Genomic DNA, 19,230 nt, shown 5'->3' on the forward strand with positions numbered 1-19,230 from the left:
CCTGCGTGAATGCCCCGGTGCCCTAGACGGGAGCTCAGTACCTGCGTGAATGCCCCGGTGCCCTAGACGGGAGCTCAGTACCTGCGTGAATGCCCTGGTGCTCTAGACGTGAGCTCAGGACCTGCGTGAATGCCCTGGTGCTCTAGACGTGAGCTCAGGACCTGCGTGAATGCCCTGGTGCTCTAGACGTGAGCTCAGGACCTACATATGTGAGAGAGCTCTGACTGCTTATTGTGTCTGTGCATCTGTTGCTCCCAGTAGACTTGGGGATGACTGAATAAAATACCGGATCTTTTTCCTTCTTTTGTTCCTACCAGTTATTGCTATACAACAGTCATAGCAAATGAGTGTTGAATTCACTCTTTATTCAAGTCTGGGTTAATGGTCCTAACGATTTGAAATTACCCAAAATGTTTCTCTGTACATTTGCAAATAAGCATGTAATATGTTTTCCTCATACATGCATGCCACTCTATATTAATAGATACACAGGACTATAAATTATGAAAGAATGTCATTTTTTGACTCCATATCCTTCTCCTTGTGGTGCTATAGTCTCTTGGGGGTTATTTATGATTGATAGTTGGATTCATTTTCTAACTAGATACCTGGATCCAAATGAATTCTATCATATTTCAATTCCTTAAAAATGTAATGAGAAATCTGCCTTGGGTAACAAGTTGCCTTGAAGTGCTTGAGTGCCTTAAATGACGGGCTTTCTGTGACTTCAGATTCCAGTGCTTCTGGATATAAATGACATAATTACACTAAAGGTGGTTAAGGAAGACTGAAAGATTAGTAAGTATTATAGGCAATAATAACAAATAAAGCATCATTTTTTTTTCTAGGTTAAATTTTTATTTAAAGTTTTATTATGAGCAATTACACCAGAAATCATGAAGTATAATGTATAGATTCTTTCCATTGTCTTCTATATTATCTCGTTTTATCTGTTTATTGGTTTGCTTTGGTGGTTTTTTTAGGACTGAGGATCTGAAGGTTTTTATTTGAGTGGTCCGCAGGGGGGTTACAGGGCCACCTCAGGGCCCACTTCACCGGGCCCCTCGCCGCTGGCCGCGCCCGCCTCCCTCTTTTCCCGTCGTTTCTTCCGCTGCAGCAGCCGCCGCTCCCGCTCAGACTCCTTCATGCGGCTCACGTAGTCGAGGTGCTCGCAGTCCCAGTCATGCTTCTGGTGCTTGCAGGCCAGGAAGTTGGGGAAGTTGTGGCGCTTGCACTTGAGCAGCTGAATGAGGTAGTGCGCACAGCAGTCCCGCAGGGCCAGGGGCAGCTGGGCGTCGTTCATCTGCTGCTGCGTGGCCACCATCTCGCGCTCCTTGCGCTCGGGGAAGCCGAATTTGGGATCGGAGGTGGGCATCCGCAAGGGGTTGGGCTCCACCGAGCTGTCGCCCAGGTATCCCCGGACCAGATGCGCCCCCATGGTTGCTGTCGCCGCAGTTCCCGCGGCAGCCGGGGTCACCTCTGGTTTGCTTTGGTTTTAATTCAACTTTTCTTCTACTCTCTTATGTGTTACTAAAAACTTCCATTACTTAAGAACTACTGAAAAATAGTGAATTATATCTTTATTATAAGAAATTGGTATGTATCAGAGTCAGAACTGACCCTTCAGCAGGTTTTCAAAGTTAATTGCACAGAGTACACGGCCCATCTTTCTCCTGTTATTACAATGTTGCTGTTATGTGCCATTGAGTCACCTGTCGCTCAGAGCAACCCTATGTACAGCAGCTCTGAACCCTGCCCTGTCCTGAACCAGTCTCACTGACTCCAACACACCTAACCCCATTACCCCAGTCACTGTGTCAATCCATCTCATCTTGGGCCTTCCTCTCCTGTGCTGTCCCTCTGCCCTTCCAAGCATGATGTCCTTCTTTGGGAACTGGTCCCTCCTGGCTACATGCCCAAAGCATGTCAGACAGAGCTTCAAAATCTTTGCCTCCAAGGAGCAACTTGGTTTCACTATCTCAAATACAAACCTGTTTGTTCTAATCGCAGTCAATGGTACGTTCAATATTCTTCTCCAGCACCACAACTCAAAGGCATCAGTTCTTTTTCTGTCATCCTTAGTTGTTGTCCAGCTCTCTGTTGCATAGCAAGTAATTTCAAAGACCAGGACCTGGGTCAGGTGCACCTTAGTCTCTAGTCCGACATCATTACTCTTTAGCTCTTTGGACAGTCTTTCACTACAGACGTCCCTGCTACTATAAGTAGATCTATTCCAAATTGGACAGCGTCCTCAGAACACACCAGGAAAGTCCCCTGTAGAGGAGACTGTAAGTCAATTATATAGGATGTTGTGTTAATTGATCAGGAAGTAACATCAAACACAAGCAGGGATTCAAGTTCAAGTGGTTAAGAAGATGAAGTCACCAGTAACACTCCCTTTATTCTTAAGCATAGTCTCCAGGAAGATACTGAAGTTCCTGCTTTTTGAAGTTGGATTCACATAGATAATGTTCCAGAAGAAGCTATTACCTGAGATACCTGTGCTCTCCTAAATTGCTCCCTAAGTTATTGTTACTATTTGACCTGACGGGGTCTCAATGTGACAAGTCCTTTCACATTTCAAAGTAACACCTAAGGGCTGGACTCCAGGAGAACGAAGATCATTTTATTAGTCGTTTCAGTCAGGTGCCATAGAGTTGACCCCAAATGTCCTAGAAGCAACAGATGAAAATTTTGCACATCTTCACAATCTCTGCCCGGCTGGAGCTCACTGCTGTCCTCAGCGTGCCAGGTCATCTCTGCACTTTGTCCAGCTGAATATTTTTTTCTAAAGAAAAAGATAATAACCAAAACTTATATAATTGATATAAGACTCAGAATAAAAACAGAAAAAAATATTCATGCCTTTTTGTGTGTGGGTGTGATCTTGAATACATGCAACAGGCGGTCCTAGAAGTTAAAATTCTTACCTTTCTTCAGAGTGTTTATCAATATTTATAACCAACTACTAGAAAGATTTCTTAGACGTAGGACAAAAGTTCTATTACACTGATAAGTGTGATTTTCCACTTGAGGAAAGTACCTTTTCCCAGTCTGTGTTTTATGTGGTTGTTTATTATTGAGACAAACAGAATGGCTAAATCAATACAAATAGTTCTCGAGGCCTAAAGAGACCACGAGAGAGTGTACCATCATTAAACTAAATTATGGACTAGCACTTAGGGAGACGAATAAGTATTTTGTTACCATACACCTTCTTCCTTTCCTTCTCCCTCTCCCTCTCCCTCTTTCTCTCCCTCTCTTTCCCCCTCTCCCCTTCTCCCTCTCTCTCCCCCTCTCTCCCTCTCCCTTTCCTTGCCGCCTCCTCTCTCTCTGTGTCTCATGGACAAACGAAAAATTTATGAAATATTTATGGATCCTGAACAAGGTGTTTGTGGTTGGGTTCAGACAATTCGTTGTGACTTAGCTGCTATTTTCGTCAACTAAAGTCTGATAATAGTTTTGTTAAGCTTTAAGTTCTATTTGGTAGTTTGGTGATTTAGCATGACTAAAAATATCAGTGAGATGTGAGAAATGAGAGTAACAGAGACCAAGTAGAGGTGATGAGCTTAATCTCATTACTGTCCACCTGGAGGGTCCACGGGTAAGCAACGAGAAAACATACCCTGAAGGAGCTGAAATGAAGTGACGGATCTGTGACTAGGGTCAAACACAACATCAATGAGGATTTCTCTGCCTGTTTTCCAAGGAAAATGTTCTGTATCTCACAAACAGATTATAACAACTTCCTTACAAGAATAGTGGCTGCAATAAGGAGTTCGAGCCTGGCAAAGAGCATGGGATAGTGTAGAACAGAAGAAAGCTTCAATCTGCTGTTCATGGGGTCACTGTGAGTCACAGTAGACTCATCAACACCTAACAACAAACAAGAAATGAATGAAATGACACAACCTTCCGCAAACTACTTTTGGGTCCCAGAGTTTGTAAAAAAAAAAAGAAACACATTAAAATTAGCACAGGCAGTAGAATGGTGGAGCCCAGGAAGCAATCTTTAGCAACAACAACCAAAATGCAGAAGAAAATGAAATTGAAGAGTACAGAACAAATAACTTAGAATATTTTATACTCAGAAGAACATGGCATATAAGGTATTAATAATTATGAATATTATTATAGGTCTGAGTATATATATGTATATATGTATATATATACATGTATATGCATATGTATACACACACACACACACACACACAGCCCTTTGGTGGCCTGATATGACAAGAAGCTGTGTTGCAATCCTGAAGGTACATGGTTCAAAGGCATCAACTGCTCTATAGGAGATTGATGGACAATCTCTATTAACTACTATTAACTGCCTCTGAAAACCTGACTGAGGGTCAGCTATGGGTTGAATCCGACTCTACAGTATACAACAACAACACCATAAGTCTGAAAGACACTCCTTAAATAATATTTTAGAGTATTGGTCCCTAAGAAGATATTGTGACTCTTCTGGGAAGAAATCTGCAAGGATCACAGGGCCTATAGATGTTGATGGAAACAAAACTTTCCTCCTGAACCAGCTAAGAAAGAAAGTCTTCTCCTGTAACATTGTTGTTGTTATGTACAATTGAATCATAATTGACCCATAGTGACCCTCCAGCAGGTTTTCAGGGGTAGTTAATGACACAGGAGGAGATTGCCCATCCTTCTGTGAAGCAGCTGGTGGATTCAAACTGTATGCCTCTGGGACTGCAGCTCAACTTCTTTCACTAAGTTACCAGAACTCCATTTCTCCCTAACGTAAGAGATGTATCTTGTATTTAGACTTCTGGCTTCCTAAACTGTAAGAGGATAAATTTCTCTTCATTAAGACTATTCCTTTGTGCTATCTTTGTCATAGGTAGGTATCTAGATAATGAAGAGAGTAACTAAAGTGAATGAAATAAAAACAGTAAACGTGGCAAACGAATTTAAGCTTGACAAGACAAAGTACAATTATAATGCATTATGGAAAGACCTAGAGTGAGAAGCCCAAAGGGGACGAACATAGAGCATTTCTCGAGCTCAAAAAAAAAAAAAAAAAAGGAAAAAAATGCAAGCCTTGACTTAGAATACTGAAAGGAACTATGGACAGGACATTGTTGGATGCAAAAAGCATCAAAAGAAGGTATGCATACCTATGTTTATCGCGGCTTTGTTTACAATAGCAAGGAGTTGGAAACAACCTAAATGCCCATCAACAAACGAATGGGTAGAGAAGCTGTGGTATATTTGCACAATGGAATACTATGCTGCATCGAAAAACAAGGAATTCATGCAATATTATTCAAAATGGGTGACCCTGGGGGACATTATGCTGAGTGAGGTATCTCAGTCACAAAGGGACAAATGCTATATGGTGCCACTGTTGTAGAATGAGGCTGGCATCGGGGTGGGGGTAAGACTGAGAAAAACTGGATGAAATATGTTTACGGCATTGAAGTCTACAGGGGAGAGAATAGTTTAAAAGTATTATATTTTAGGGCATTATGTTTATCGTAGGAGTACGCAATGAGGGTTGCAGAAGGGATTATATTTGGGGTTGGAGGTGGGATTGGGGGAGGTGCAGGGGGGATTGTGTACCAGCGAGGGAGTTTTTCTTTTGCTTTTCAAGGAGAGGAGCAAACGGGGGGCAGGGGGAGTGGAGGAGGAGTGAGGTGGGGTGGGCAGGGAGAAGGGTGCTGCAACAATGAATGAATGGAATTCCAAAATCTCTGTAGATGTTCATTGAAATGAAAAATAAATAAAGGAAAATATATTAAATAAAAAAGAAGGTAAAAGAGGTCTACATTGTGATGGTATTAAAATGGTTTGTGTGTTCAACTGCTTCAAAATAGCACATAAATAAGAGTCAATATGTTGACAGAAAAAGTTTAAGCTGCACTGAAGACATTTCCAGAAAATACGATTACAAAAATTAATGGACTGTCAATTGATATTTAAATAAATAAGTTCAACTCTGAACGTGCTCACTTGTCTATGCCAAGAAATTTGGAAGACTGATACGTGGCCAACCAGTTTAGAGAGAGCTCATTCCAAAGAAAGGTGATTCAACAAAAATAGAAATGAATGAATGAAATTATTAATAGCATATGCAAGTACAATTTTTCTGATGATACTTTGAAAACATTGGAAACTGCACATTCACAGAAGGCTTGGAGAAATTCAAGACAAACTCAGAAGAGAATATGGGTTAAAGCATGTCATTACTGATGTCAGTGGATAGTGGTTGAGAGCAAAGAATATTAAAATAAATGCTCACCTGAATCGTATTGGCTATGTGAAAGTATTCAACTCTGTGAAGCATAACAAGTTATGGATAATATTGAGAATAGGAATGCCAGAATAATTAATAATGCTCATTTTACGTGGACCCACAATCAACACCTTGGCAGTCAAGAAATCAGACAACTGTACTTAGACCAAGAGGAAGTCATTGGAAGAGAATTAATGAGATGCTGAATGGTTTAAAATCATGAAAGGTGTTTGGCATAGTTGTGGCCTCCCCCATACTAATTTAATCCGGATGGTGAACGGTTAATCTGAGAAGCTGGACTATATAAAGAAAAATGCAGAATCGGGATTTCAGGAAGATTTACTCACAACTTGTGCTTTGCGGATGACACAACCACATATGCTTTTACAAAGAGCGTTTGAAATGCGCTTACTGATGAAGATCAAAGACTATAACTTTCAGGCTAGATTATACCTCAACATAAAGAAAATAAATTCCTCGGAATTGGACCAACAAGAAACATCAGAATAAAGGGAGAAAAGATTGAAATAGTTAAGGGTTTCATCTTAAATGTACATTCAATACCTACAACTGTCAAGAAATCAAACAAGTTTCTTAATTGGGAAAATCTGCTGTAAATGACTGTTTTAAAGTGTTCAAATGCAAAGGCACGATCTTAAGGGTAAAGGTGTTTCTGACAGAATCATAGTATTTTCAATCATCTCATATGCCTGGGAAAATTGAATCAAGAATTAGGAAGACCCAATAAGAATTGATGCTTTAAATTATGATGTCGGCTAGGAATATTAAATACGCTTTGACATTCAAAAGAATAAACAAATCTATCCAGTAGAAACACAGATAAAATGTTCCTTCTAAGTGAAGACATCAAGGGTTTGACTCACCTCTTTGTACAGGTTTAAACAAGTGCACCATAAGTCTCTTTGAAAATACTTCAAAGGTCACAGTAACTAACTCTTAATTTCAACAATCAGTTACAAATAATCAATTTATGTCAATGATAGCTCTTGGGAATTTTATTGGAAATGAGGCTTTAGACTGTAAGAGTTTTGGAAAACAGAATCTAATTCTGGAAATAAATATATCAGGCAAGTTACCCCCTCTCCTGGGGCTCTCCTGGGCCAGGAAATTGAGAAATTAGCTTGATTCTCCAGTGAAATCTTTCTGTTTCTGAGCCTACAGTTGAAGAATAAGGCGTATTAAGAACAGAACTTGAAAGTTCCACTTGTGATGTCTTCCCCTGAACTGGACTAGATCACAAGTTGAAAATGCAAGTTAACAATGGACTGTTTGTAAACTTGCCTGCCCATTTGGACTTCGATGTTGTATTTATTACTTGGTTGACGCTGGCTCAGAGCAATACATTTATTTTCACATATGCCAGCTACCTTCTTTATGCCCTACTTTATATAGTTCTCGGAATTGATTCTCTGCCCCTAACTCAAGGCATAATGTTAAATGCAGTCAACAAAGGAGCCTCCACATTTGCTTGCTTCCAGTTTTCAACCCTATTATTGTGTAAGATTTCATGTTTACAACATTCTAAATCAGTGGTAAGCAAAACAGCTTCCTTCACCAAGTTGTGTGGGGCCTTTGGCATTTCCAAGTACGACAAACAGTTATGAAAAAAACCCAGACACTCAAATTCTACATTTAAATGTTATTTTGTGGAGTAGTAAAATTCATGTAACTAAGGATAGGAACTTTTTGGCATAGAAACAAGTACAGTGATTCCAAATGCTTACACACAGTAATGGAGACCTTCCAAACCATTTTTTACTTATTTTTTCAAACATTATGGTTTGAGAACAAGTTTACAAAGAAGATTGGTGTTCCACTCAACTATTTGCATGCCTTTTGTTTTACAATGATGATGTATCATCGCTCTTTTCCTCTCTCTCTTCGTATCATCACTCTTCCCCCCATCTCGTATCATCAGTCTTCCCCCTGCCTCTCTCTTCCCTTCATCCCTCCTCTTCTTTATAAAATGCTAAATTTTTTTTCCTCTTGGACAAGAGCTGCCCTTGTACCTTTTTGGTGTTCAACAGACTGAGTGCCTTCCTGGTAATATTTTTACTCACACTAATAATTATTGAATGACTGCAAGGTATGCTACAGTGATGAGTGCAGGTTTAAAGGATGGCTAAGATCCTGCTGAAAAGTATCCCAAAACTACTGGAACAGCACAGCGACAGAGAACTGCCAGATGCGCAGGCTGCCTGTAGAAGAGGCCATGGAACTAGGGATATTATAGCTAAAGTTAGATGGATCTGGGTGGAAAGCGGTATCTGAGGAATGTCTATCTGTGTTTCATTGACTAGGCAAAGGCATTTAACTGTATAGATCACAATAAACTGTGGTTAACTCCAAGTAGAATGGGAATCTCAGAGCACTTGATTGTGTTCATGCAAAATCCGTCCTTGGACCAGGAGGCAGTCGTCAAAACACAGCAAGAAAACACAGCATGGTTCAAAATCAGGAAAAGTGTACAACAGAAATGTGTCCTATCTCCATACCTTTTCAATCTATGTGTGGAACAGTTCATCCAGGAGGCTGCGCTCTATGAGGAAGAATGTGACAGCAGGGTTGGAGGAAGACTCATCAACAACCTGCGTTATGCAGATGACACAACCTTGCTTGCCTAAACTGATTGCTTCACAAGGTCAAGGATCACAGACTTCTATATGGCTAGAAGCTTATCAAGAAAATGAAGATCCTCACCACTGGGCCGATTGGCAGCATCATGATAGACGGTGAAGAGACTGAGATTGCTAATAGCTTCAGTTTGATTGTCTCCACAATCAACACTTTTGGTACTAGCAGCAAGGAAATTAAAAGATTAATTGCATTGGGAAAAATCTACTGTCAGGGACCTCTCCAGAGTATTGAAGAGCAATAATGTCAGTCTAGAAAATGAGATGCATCTGATCTGAGCCATGGTCTTCACAATTACTTACTATGCATCAGAGAACTGGACAATGACTAGGGATGATAGAAGGAGAATCGCTGCCTTTGAGCTGTGATGCTGGAGAAGAGTATTGAATATACCATGGACTATTAGGAGAACAAACAGGTTCAGCCTGAAGAGGGTAAAACCAAGAGGCTCTTTGGAGTCAAATATTCTGAAGCTCTGTCTGGCATACTTTGGGCATGTTGTAAGAAGGGGTCAGTCCTTAGAGAGGGATGTCATGCCTGGGAGGGTGGAGGGACAGCACAGGAGAGGAAGACCCTGGATGAGATAGATTGACTCAGTGACTGGGGTAATGGGGGGTAGGTGTGTCGAGGACAGTAAAATTGACTCAGGATAGAGGAAGATTCAGCTATGAGTCACAAGCGATTCAACGGCACCTAACAATAACAACAACAACAACAACAAGGGCTGTAGTCTCAATGTTCCATCAGTCTTTATCAGATGACCATGCTTCAAGTCACTTTAAAACCTTTTGGGGGGGGGGAATTGAGTTAAGCAGCATATTCATTTGCATTTCCAAATTGTTATAGGATATAAAAACTGTAGAAGTTGAGAGAAAGTCCTAAAACTATGACATATTAAGTAGTGACAACAGGATTTTGTGCAAAATATTAGTTAACTAGTCTTTTGAGGTTGTGTTCATTATTAAAGTAACTAATTGAAAAAAGAAAAAAGTTATTAAACACTTAGATTTTTTTCAGTGTGCAATATATTCAATTAATGTTGGAAAATAGGAAAATGTTTGGTAGAGTATAGATGAAAAATCTGAAAGGTGTCAGAAATTTTATTTGGTATTATAAATGCACAAAACTTGGATAATTTAAACTTGGACACCTCCCTTTTTCCTAATCTTAGGCCAGGAACTATAGTTGTTGCATAACCGTGGGATAAAACCTTTAGAGATTAGAATTCTATTCACTCCTTTGTGAACCACGGTGAGTAGGTGGTTACTCACATAACTCTTTACTGACAAGTCATTGCTGGAACCTTCCAGCTGCTCTGCATAGGAAAGATTTGACTGTCCGTATTTGTAATGATTGTTGTTGTTGTTGTATGCTGTTGAGTCAGAACCAACCCAGAGCTGACCATCCTGTGAGTTTTCAGAGGCAGTTAATCACATAGGAGGTGATTTCCCATGCTTCTGTGGAGCAGCTGGTGGTCTCAAACTGTGTGCCTTTGGGATTACAGCACAGCATCTTGCCATTAGACCACCAGAGCTCTCCAAAACCCTGTAGGTGTGGTTTTAATCTGTCCTGTAAAGGTACTGTGAGGCAAAATTTACCCCGTATCGATGAGTTAGTCACTATTTTGTCCAAAAGGGACACTGTATTGATGTAATAATTCTATTACTAAACCTCAGTTTCCATAAATGTAAGATTTTGATTTTAGTCACAGTATAATTAAAGAAGAAAAATTAAAAAAAAAAAGGAGAATCTTCTACAGATTTTGTGTAGGTATTTAGGATGTAACCCAGTGTTGGTGAGTCAATATATCAACACATAGCAACGTTCTCTATGGACTCCTTTAGGTTTCTAAGGCCATTAATCTTTGCTGTTGTTATATGCTGTTGAGTTAACTATGACTCAGTGACCTTATGAACAATGAATCTGAACCCTGCCCTATCCTTTGCCAACCTCATCATCTCTGATAAACTTGAGTTCATTGTTACAGTCACTGTGTCACTGTGTCTTGTTGAGGGTCTCTTATGCTTGTGGTTCATGATGTCTTTTCCCAAGGACGTGCCTCTTCTCACAACATCCAAAGTATACAAGATGATGTGTCACCATCCTTGCGTCTAAGGAGCGTTTTCTCTGATATATTTGTTTGTTCTTTTGAAAGTCCACAGAACGTTCAGTAATCTCTAATATCACAGCTCAAAGGCATCAATTCTTCTGTCATTCTTATTCATTTCCAACTTTCAGGTGTATAACATTTAATTGAAAAGACCATATCTTGGTTTGATAATTTTGTCAAAAACCGTTGAGTCACAGATGACCCTCCACTGATTTTTTAAAGTAGTAAATACTAGAAGATTACAGCTGGTAGATGCAGAGCACCTGGTGGATTTAAAAAAGGTGCCAGTCGGTTGACAGCAAATTACATTGACAAATATTATGGATTAATTTGTCTTACAGCATAATTTGAATTAATAGACAATTTCCAGAGCACCTCACTGTGCTCATGTGAAAACTATACCCTGACAAGAAAGCAGTTGTCAGAATAGAGTAAGGCTAAATGGTTCAAAATCAGGAAAGGAGTGCACCTGGGATGTGTCCTGTCTTCATACCTTTTTAATCTATATGAGGAACAGACCATTCAGAAGGCAGAGCTTTATGAGGAGGCATGTGGCATCAAGGTTGAAAGAAGACTCACCAACAACCTGCATTATGTAGATGACACAACCTGGCTTGCTGCAGAAGGTCAAAACCTGTAGTCTTCAGTATGGATTGAAGCTCAACAACAAGAAGACAAAGATTCTCACCACTGGGCCAATTGGCAGCATCATGATGGATGGAGAAGAGATTGAGGTTGTTTATAATTTCAGCTTGCTTGGCTCCACAATCAACACTCTTGGCACTAGCAGTCAGGAAATCAAGTGACAAATTGCACTGAGAAAGTCTGCTGTCAGGGACTTCTCCAGAGCACTGAGAAGCAGCACTGTCAGTCTAGAGACTAAGGTGTGCTTGATCAAGGTCATGGTCTTCATAATTATTTGCTATGTGTCAGAAATCTGGACAATGACTAAGGATGACAGAAGAGTTGTCGACGACTTCAAATTGTGGTACTGGGGAAGAGTCTTGAACATACCATGGACCACCAAGAAAACAAATAGATCTGAGGCTAGGATGTTGAAGCTCCATCTCACATACTTTGAGCAGGTGGCCAGGAGGGACTGGACCTTGGAGAAAGACATCATGCTTGAAGGTTGGAGAGACAACACAGGAGAGGAAGTTCCCAGATGAGATGGATTGATGCAGTGAGTGAAGTAATAGGGAATAGGTTTGTCAGAGTCAATGAAATTGGATCAGAAAAGGTAAGGCTTCAGAGCTGTTTACATAGGGCTGTTATGACTCACAGGTGACTCAGTGGCACATAACAACAACAACAATTTTAATTTATAATCAAATCATTAGGCAGTTTATTAAGTGAAATTATATGCCATGTACCTATAGTTGTTAGTTTTCTAAAATTGCACAATTAAACTTATGGGAATTGAGAAAAAAATATTTTTTAAAAAAAACAACACAACAAAAAAATGTTATCTATTGGTAACCATACAGTTTTTAAGAAGCGATTTCAATGTGAATAAATCAAAACTACCTTTAAAAGGCCAGAAAAATCAAAGCAGGAATATTATATAACATTGATTTGTTAAAGTAATAACTCACAAACAGGCTGCCAAACCCCTATATCTGTTCATGGACTTTCTTATTTATGAAACTAGAATTGAGGCAAGAGGAAAACTCATTCACAACAAGTGTAGATCTGGGATTTTTTTTATTTTCCCCCTTTCCCTTTGGTTTTAACTGCTGGTGTAGAGAAAGACCCAACTATTTCGATAGCAAGTAAAGTGAAATTGCAGGATTATGTTCAAAAGCAAACCCACCTCTTGCTGGCTCAGTTCTAAGTCATGAAGAGCTGCAGAGAGGGTTCTGGTCGAAGTGCTGACCGTTCAGTTAGCATCCCAATACTTTAGCCACTATGCCACCAGGAAAAATAATGGAATTCAAGCCACCGTTGTGATTGTTGTTGTTATGTGCCATCAAGTTGACTCTGACTCATAGTGACCCAATGTACAACAGCTCTGAACCCTGCTCTATCCGGAGCCAATTTCATTATCTCTGACACGCCTACCCTTATTACTCCAGTCACTGAGTCTATCCATCTCATCCAGGGTCTTTCTCTCTTGCACTGTCCCTCCACCCTCCCAAACATGATGTTCCTCTTCAAAGACTGGTCCTGCCTTGCAACATGCCCATAGCATATCAGACAGAAGTTCAAAATCCTTGCTTCCAAAGAACAACCTGGTTCCACCCTCTTCAGGCTAGCAGTCCATGGTATATTCAGTACTCTTCTTTAGAATCACAACTCAGATAAGCAAATGTCATGATTCTGGGAATTTTGGTTTTCTTTTCTCCCACCCCTCCCCTCCCCCTCTCCTTTACTTCTTTTTTTAGTTCTCTCTCTTGTTCCTGTTATTGAAATGACACTGAAGAACTCTGGGTGTAAACACTACACTTTTCTTATATGCATCACTGTCTTATATTCATCACGCCAACATATCCTCCTCCATTTAGCCATTCCTTTTTTTTCTAATATAAATTTTCTATTTTTCTTCTATTAACATTCTTTTTAAAGTGCATTTTCCTTTCTATGTTATCCTTTCCCCAACACGCTTAAACTCTCATTTTTCTCTAAATAATCATACATCATGTTTATGATCTGATATTAAAAAGAAAAAGAACAAAAGAGTTAATAACAAAAGTTAATAACAAAGTTATTAACAGCTTCACTCTTCATAATAAATTTCAAATGAATCAAAATGGGTTGAAAAATAGCTCATCCAAATCCTTTCTTAAAATCCAGGTGTCACTCACCATTGTGCACTATTCTCATGTTTCTCAGCCATTATTAGGCCTTGAGATGATTGACTGTGTGGAATCATCCACTAGTTTCATTTAGCATCCTAAAAGGGCTTGGGCAAACTTCTCAAAATTGCTGGATTCTGCTTTCTTTTTTGGGGGGGGTTGGGTGTGTGTGTGTGTGTACCCTCAAATTGGATCTGACTGGTACAGGAAGAGATTCTTCCTCCTCCAACAGAGCATCTGCTGGATTTGAACCGCTCATCTCTGGGATTGTAGTGCAGCTTCTTGCCACTAGGCCACCAGAGCTTGCCTGCTTCTGCTTTCGGATGCTTACATAAATGATGAACAATCTCCTGTATGCTTAACTGCCTCTGAAAATCTGACAAGGGGCCAGCTATGTGTTGGTTCAGACTCAATGGTCCACAACAACAACAAATTAATATTAACTTTGGACCATTTATCAATAATTAATAATTATAAACAGCAATAGATGATGATGATGATTGTTACAAAAGTTTAGTTGGTCCACGTTTTTTTTATCTTATTAAAAAGAATGTATTCTTACCGGCTTTTTCAGGGAGCTCTGATGGCCTTGTGGTAAGAATCTGCACTGCAATTCTGAAGGCACACTGTTCAAATCTGCCAACTGCTCTGCAGGAGAAGAATTGGCAATCTCATCCCATGTAATTACTGCCTCTTAATATTTGCTGGAGGGTCTGCTATTGGTCAGTTCTGACTTGATGGTACACAACAATAACAACAATTAATTCTTCAAACTGTCTCCTATTATCCTACATTGCTGTTAGGTGCCTTTACATTGATTACAGTACGTTTACAACAGTATATAAAATTGAAAGAAAACCCAAACATTGATTATTTCCTTGGAGAAGAACATGATGCTCGTTAAGATAGAAAGTTGACAAAGGAGAAGAAGACCCTTGACCAGGTGTTTTGACATGGTGACTGCCACAATAGGTTCTAATGTGTCAGAGGGGGTGGGGGTGGTACAGGATAGGAACAGGGTTCAGATCTGTTGTTCATCATGTCTCTATGAGGCATACTCAACTGAACTGCACCTAACAAGAACAACAACATCCTACCGGTGGTCTAATGGTAAGGAGCTGTACTGCCAACCTGAAGCAATGAGGTTCAAATCCACCAGCTGCTCCATGGGAAAAAACTGGGCATGCTTCCATGCAATTGGCTGCCTCTGAAAATTTACTGGAAAGTCAGCTAAGGTTGCTTCTGACTCTACTGTACACAGCAAACAACAGTAGCTTTTTACTTTATTTGTCTTGGTTTGCATGCGATCACTCATATACACTGTGTTTTATTTATTACTATTGATCCATGCCTTTTATTACCCATCTAACCTTTAGAATACTAGTGATTTTTCTCCTCCTCTTTTATTCTGCCCTACTCCTCCCCTGCCCCTTCTGAACGTTTATACATTTCTTGCTCAGCTTCCTCCTATTTTCACTTCTCCCCACTGCAAATAACTTTAGAACTGTTTAAAAGGGATGTGTGATTAGATATGATTGTCATGACAGGAGTCCAGAACGAAGGCTGCATAGTGGAGTGGACTTTGGGGGAGGATTGTGTAACAATGAAAGAATTTTTCTTTTACTTTTCAAAGAGAAGAGCGAACTGGAGGGTAAAGGCGGGCAGGGAGAAAAGTGCAACAATGAATGAATGGAAATGCAAAGTCTCTGTAAATTTTCATTAAAATTAATAATAATAATAAAATTTAAAATAATAGTAGAATAATCATAATTATATGACATCTTAAAAAAAAACTGGAAAAAAAACCCCCAAAAAACAAACCTGACTGAAATTCAAGGATACCAGCAAAGGTCACAATACTCTGTCTTATGAAGAGAGGTAATTTAAAACTTTTTAGATGTATTAACTATGAACCACTTATTGAATTATAGACGTGAACTTTTAGATAAATGTTTGCAATTTCTTATAAAAAAAAAACACACCCAAAATAAAAAACCTAAGCAAACAAAAAAAAGCAGGCTGAAACATTAAAACCTTAAATACTAATTCCAATGACAGAATGAATACATTGGTGTGGTGACTCAGTGGCACTTGCGTCTCTTGATTTTCACTCTTATTGTCAAATGATTAGAAACTTCAGACTTGGGACTTCTCCTGCGTCCAGTTGTGAGAGTAATCTAGTATCAGATCAGTTCTCGTGAAAGAGACCATGAGCCCTGCTTTGCTACAAATGTTCAAGTCCAGTATTAGTAACTTTTCTTAGCACAGCTCCAACACTCAGAAAATTAGTGAAACATTTTAGAAAGTGAAGACAAAGAATTAAATTTAAAAAAAAATAAAACAAGATATGGAAACTGTAGACACAAGATGGTTGGCCTTTTCTCCTTTTCAATACATTGTCTTTCTCTTTTGACAAAAGCATGTGATTGTAAAGCTAACTCCAGGACCACCTGAGGAAATAGTCTCTGTGGATATTTTATGCAGGAAGAAAGTACTCCTTCAAAATCTCATTAATTCTCTTTGGTTGTACAATACAGCATCTCTGATTCAAATACTCTAGGAACGAGTAGTTTCCATCAAAATTTAAAACACTAAAAAATAAAAGAAGAAAAGGGTAAATGGTTGAACAAACAGAATTGTCCAGTTTTAAAAGACAGAACTCTCATTCCATCAAATGAGATAAATGCTTAGAAACTCTATGAACTTGGATAAATGTCAATAGTTGTAGAGGGTCTTCAGGCCTTTCATTCATAGGGTTGCTATGAGTCACTCTCTACTCAAAGGCAATCAACAACAATAACAACAATCTTGTTTACTAAATGCCTCAGCTTCTTTTGATAACCAGGATCTTTAAATAACCTCAGTTTAATGCCTTTTAAAATAAAACCCTTGAACATTGTTTTAACAAATCTTCTGTTTAGAAGCTATTCTTTGGGTAGCCTAATATTTTGAGGCATTATTTAGGATGAAGAAAGATTGCTTAAAGAAAACCATCTGGGAGCCAGGTTTTGTTAGCAGTTGTAGAGTCTGGTGGAAAATGCCAAGAACTTATTGGACAGGAAGATTTGACTTTTTGCCCAATTCTATTTGGCAGAAAATGGGCTTTAATTATAAGCTCTTGAAAAAAAAAATATATTTAGCCTGCTCTCTTTTAAGAAATTGTGTAGCCTTAAAATAAATATAGCTGTGTGTAACTTTAAATATAAATACAAAAATTGAAATAAACAAATATGCATGCAAATGTGTATATTCAGGGTAAAAGAACATATCAATGGACCATTAAACCTATGATATAATCATTAAAGCATTGCTTAAAGAGAATTCTATTTTGTTATTTCTTTCTTCTCTCTTATTCTTTGATGTTTCATGTTCAACCCTCAATTTTGCTTACTATGAGTTGCTGATGTGGTTGTTGTTGTTGTTGTTGTTATGTGCCGTCTAGTCATTTGCGACTCACAGCGAGCCTATATACAACAGCCCTAAACTCCGCTCTGTCCTGTGCCAATCACACTGTCTGTGACACTCCCATCCCAATTATCCCAGTCACTGAATCAATCCACCTCATAGAGGGCCTTCCTCTCCTGCGCTGTCCCTCCACCCTCCCAAGCATGATGTCCCTCTCCAAGGACCGGTCTCTCCTCACAACATGTCCAAAGTATATTAGATGGAGCTTCAGAATCCTTGCCTCCAAGGAGCCACCCGGTTTAACCCTTTCCAGGACAAATCTGTTTGTTTTCCTAGCAGTCCATGGTATTCTCAGTACTCTTCTCCAGCACCACAGCTCAAAGACATCAATTCTCCTTCTATCCTCCTTGGTCATTGTCCAACTCTCTGATGCATAACAAGTGATTGTGAAGACCATGGCCTGTATCAGATGCACCTTAGCCTCCAGAGAGACACCATTGGTCTCCAGTACTTTGGAGAGGTCTCTAACAGCAGACTTTCCCATGGCAAAGCACCTTTTAATTTCCTGGGTGACGATTAGACTGCAATTCATAGCTACCCTATGAGCAACAGCTTTGAGCCCTGTCCTGTCCTGTCTTCATCACGTCTGACATACTTGAGCCCATTGTTGCATTCACTGTATCAATCTAGCTGGTTGAGGGTTTTCCTCTCTTTCACCAAGCCTCCAACTTTCCAATCACGATAGCCTCTCCAAGCAATAGCCTCTCCTAGAACATGCCCCAAATATGTGAGACCGATTTTCACAATTCTAGCCTCTCAGCAACACTCTGGTCAGACTTCCTCCAAGACAAACATGTTTCTTCTTTGGCAGTCCATGAGATATTTTATTCTGCAGCACCACTATCCAAAGACATCAATTCTTCAGTCATCCTTATTCACTTTTCCAACTTTCAGATGCATAGAACGTAATTGCAAGAACCAGGGCTTGGATAAGGCAAACTTTACTCTTTAAACTGACATCCTTGCCCTTTAGGAGAAGTCCTTGGCAGACCAAAGTAATTGCAAGACCTGTCCCAAAGCATGATGATGTCAGTGGTAAAATGATATCTGTACACAGACAAGGAAGATTCGTAAACGCAACTATCAATTAAATTTACGTACCACTATCAAAGTCAGAAGATATTACCAATGTTGAAGGTGATAGTCATTAGTCTCCTGCACCAAGCTCTTCAGGTCCTACTCACTTCAAACAAGCAGGGTTGGGTCATCTGTAATGACGTAGGTTATTGATGAGTCTTACCTCTGATTCTGATGCCACACTCATCTATATAAAGTCCAGCTTCTTGAATTATTTCCTCTGCATACAGATTTAAAAGGTGTGCAGAAAGGATACATCCTTGATGCACATCTTTTTTAACTGTAACAACAAAATATTTTTTATTATTTCCAGTGCATCAGAAAGTTGGACCATGAGTAAGGATGATAGAAGAAGAATCAATGTCTTTGAGTTGAGACATTAGAAAATAGTACTGAATATCCCATGCACTGACAAAAGAAAAAGCAAACCTATCTTGGAGAAAATTCAGTGAGACTGCTCTTTGAAGATAAGGATAGTGAATCTTTGTCTTACTTTAATTTGGACATGTAAGAACAGACCATTCTTTGGAAAGAGACATCGTGCTTGGAAAGGTGGAGAGTCAGCAACAGAGAGAAAGACCCTCAACAAGATGGATTGGCATAGTGACTGTAGCAATGGGCTGGAATATATTAGAGAAAATGAGGATGGCACAGGATAGGGCAGATTCAGATCCATTGGTCATAGAGTCACTAAGAGTTAGAGTCAACACTAGGACTCCCAGCAATGACCAAACCCAAGTGAATCATTTCTTTCTGTTACTCCTGCAGTCTGAAATTGATCAAACATGCATCAAAATCCATTGACGATTATTGGTAATTTGAATACAAATGTAGGAAATAAAAGATTGCTAAGCAAATACACTGATGATTGA

At 39.4% G+C, this 19,230-nt stretch overlaps 1 pseudogene; it reads right to left on the minus strand.

The window, feature by feature from the left end:
* Positions 1–1,027: 1,027 nt before the first annotated feature.
* Positions 1,028–1,438, minus strand: LOC102859038 (annotated as a pseudogene).
* Between the last annotated feature and the right edge of the window lie 17,792 nt (positions 1,439–19,230).

The sequence above is a fragment of the Elephantulus edwardii genome, unplaced genomic scaffold (genome assembly GCF_000299155.1).
Source record: "Elephantulus edwardii isolate Elephantulus edwardi_28Jun2011 unplaced genomic scaffold, EleEdw1.0 scaffold00087, whole genome shotgun sequence".
In the NCBI taxonomy this organism is placed as follows: domain Eukaryota; kingdom Metazoa; phylum Chordata; class Mammalia; order Macroscelidea; family Macroscelididae; genus Elephantulus; species Elephantulus edwardii.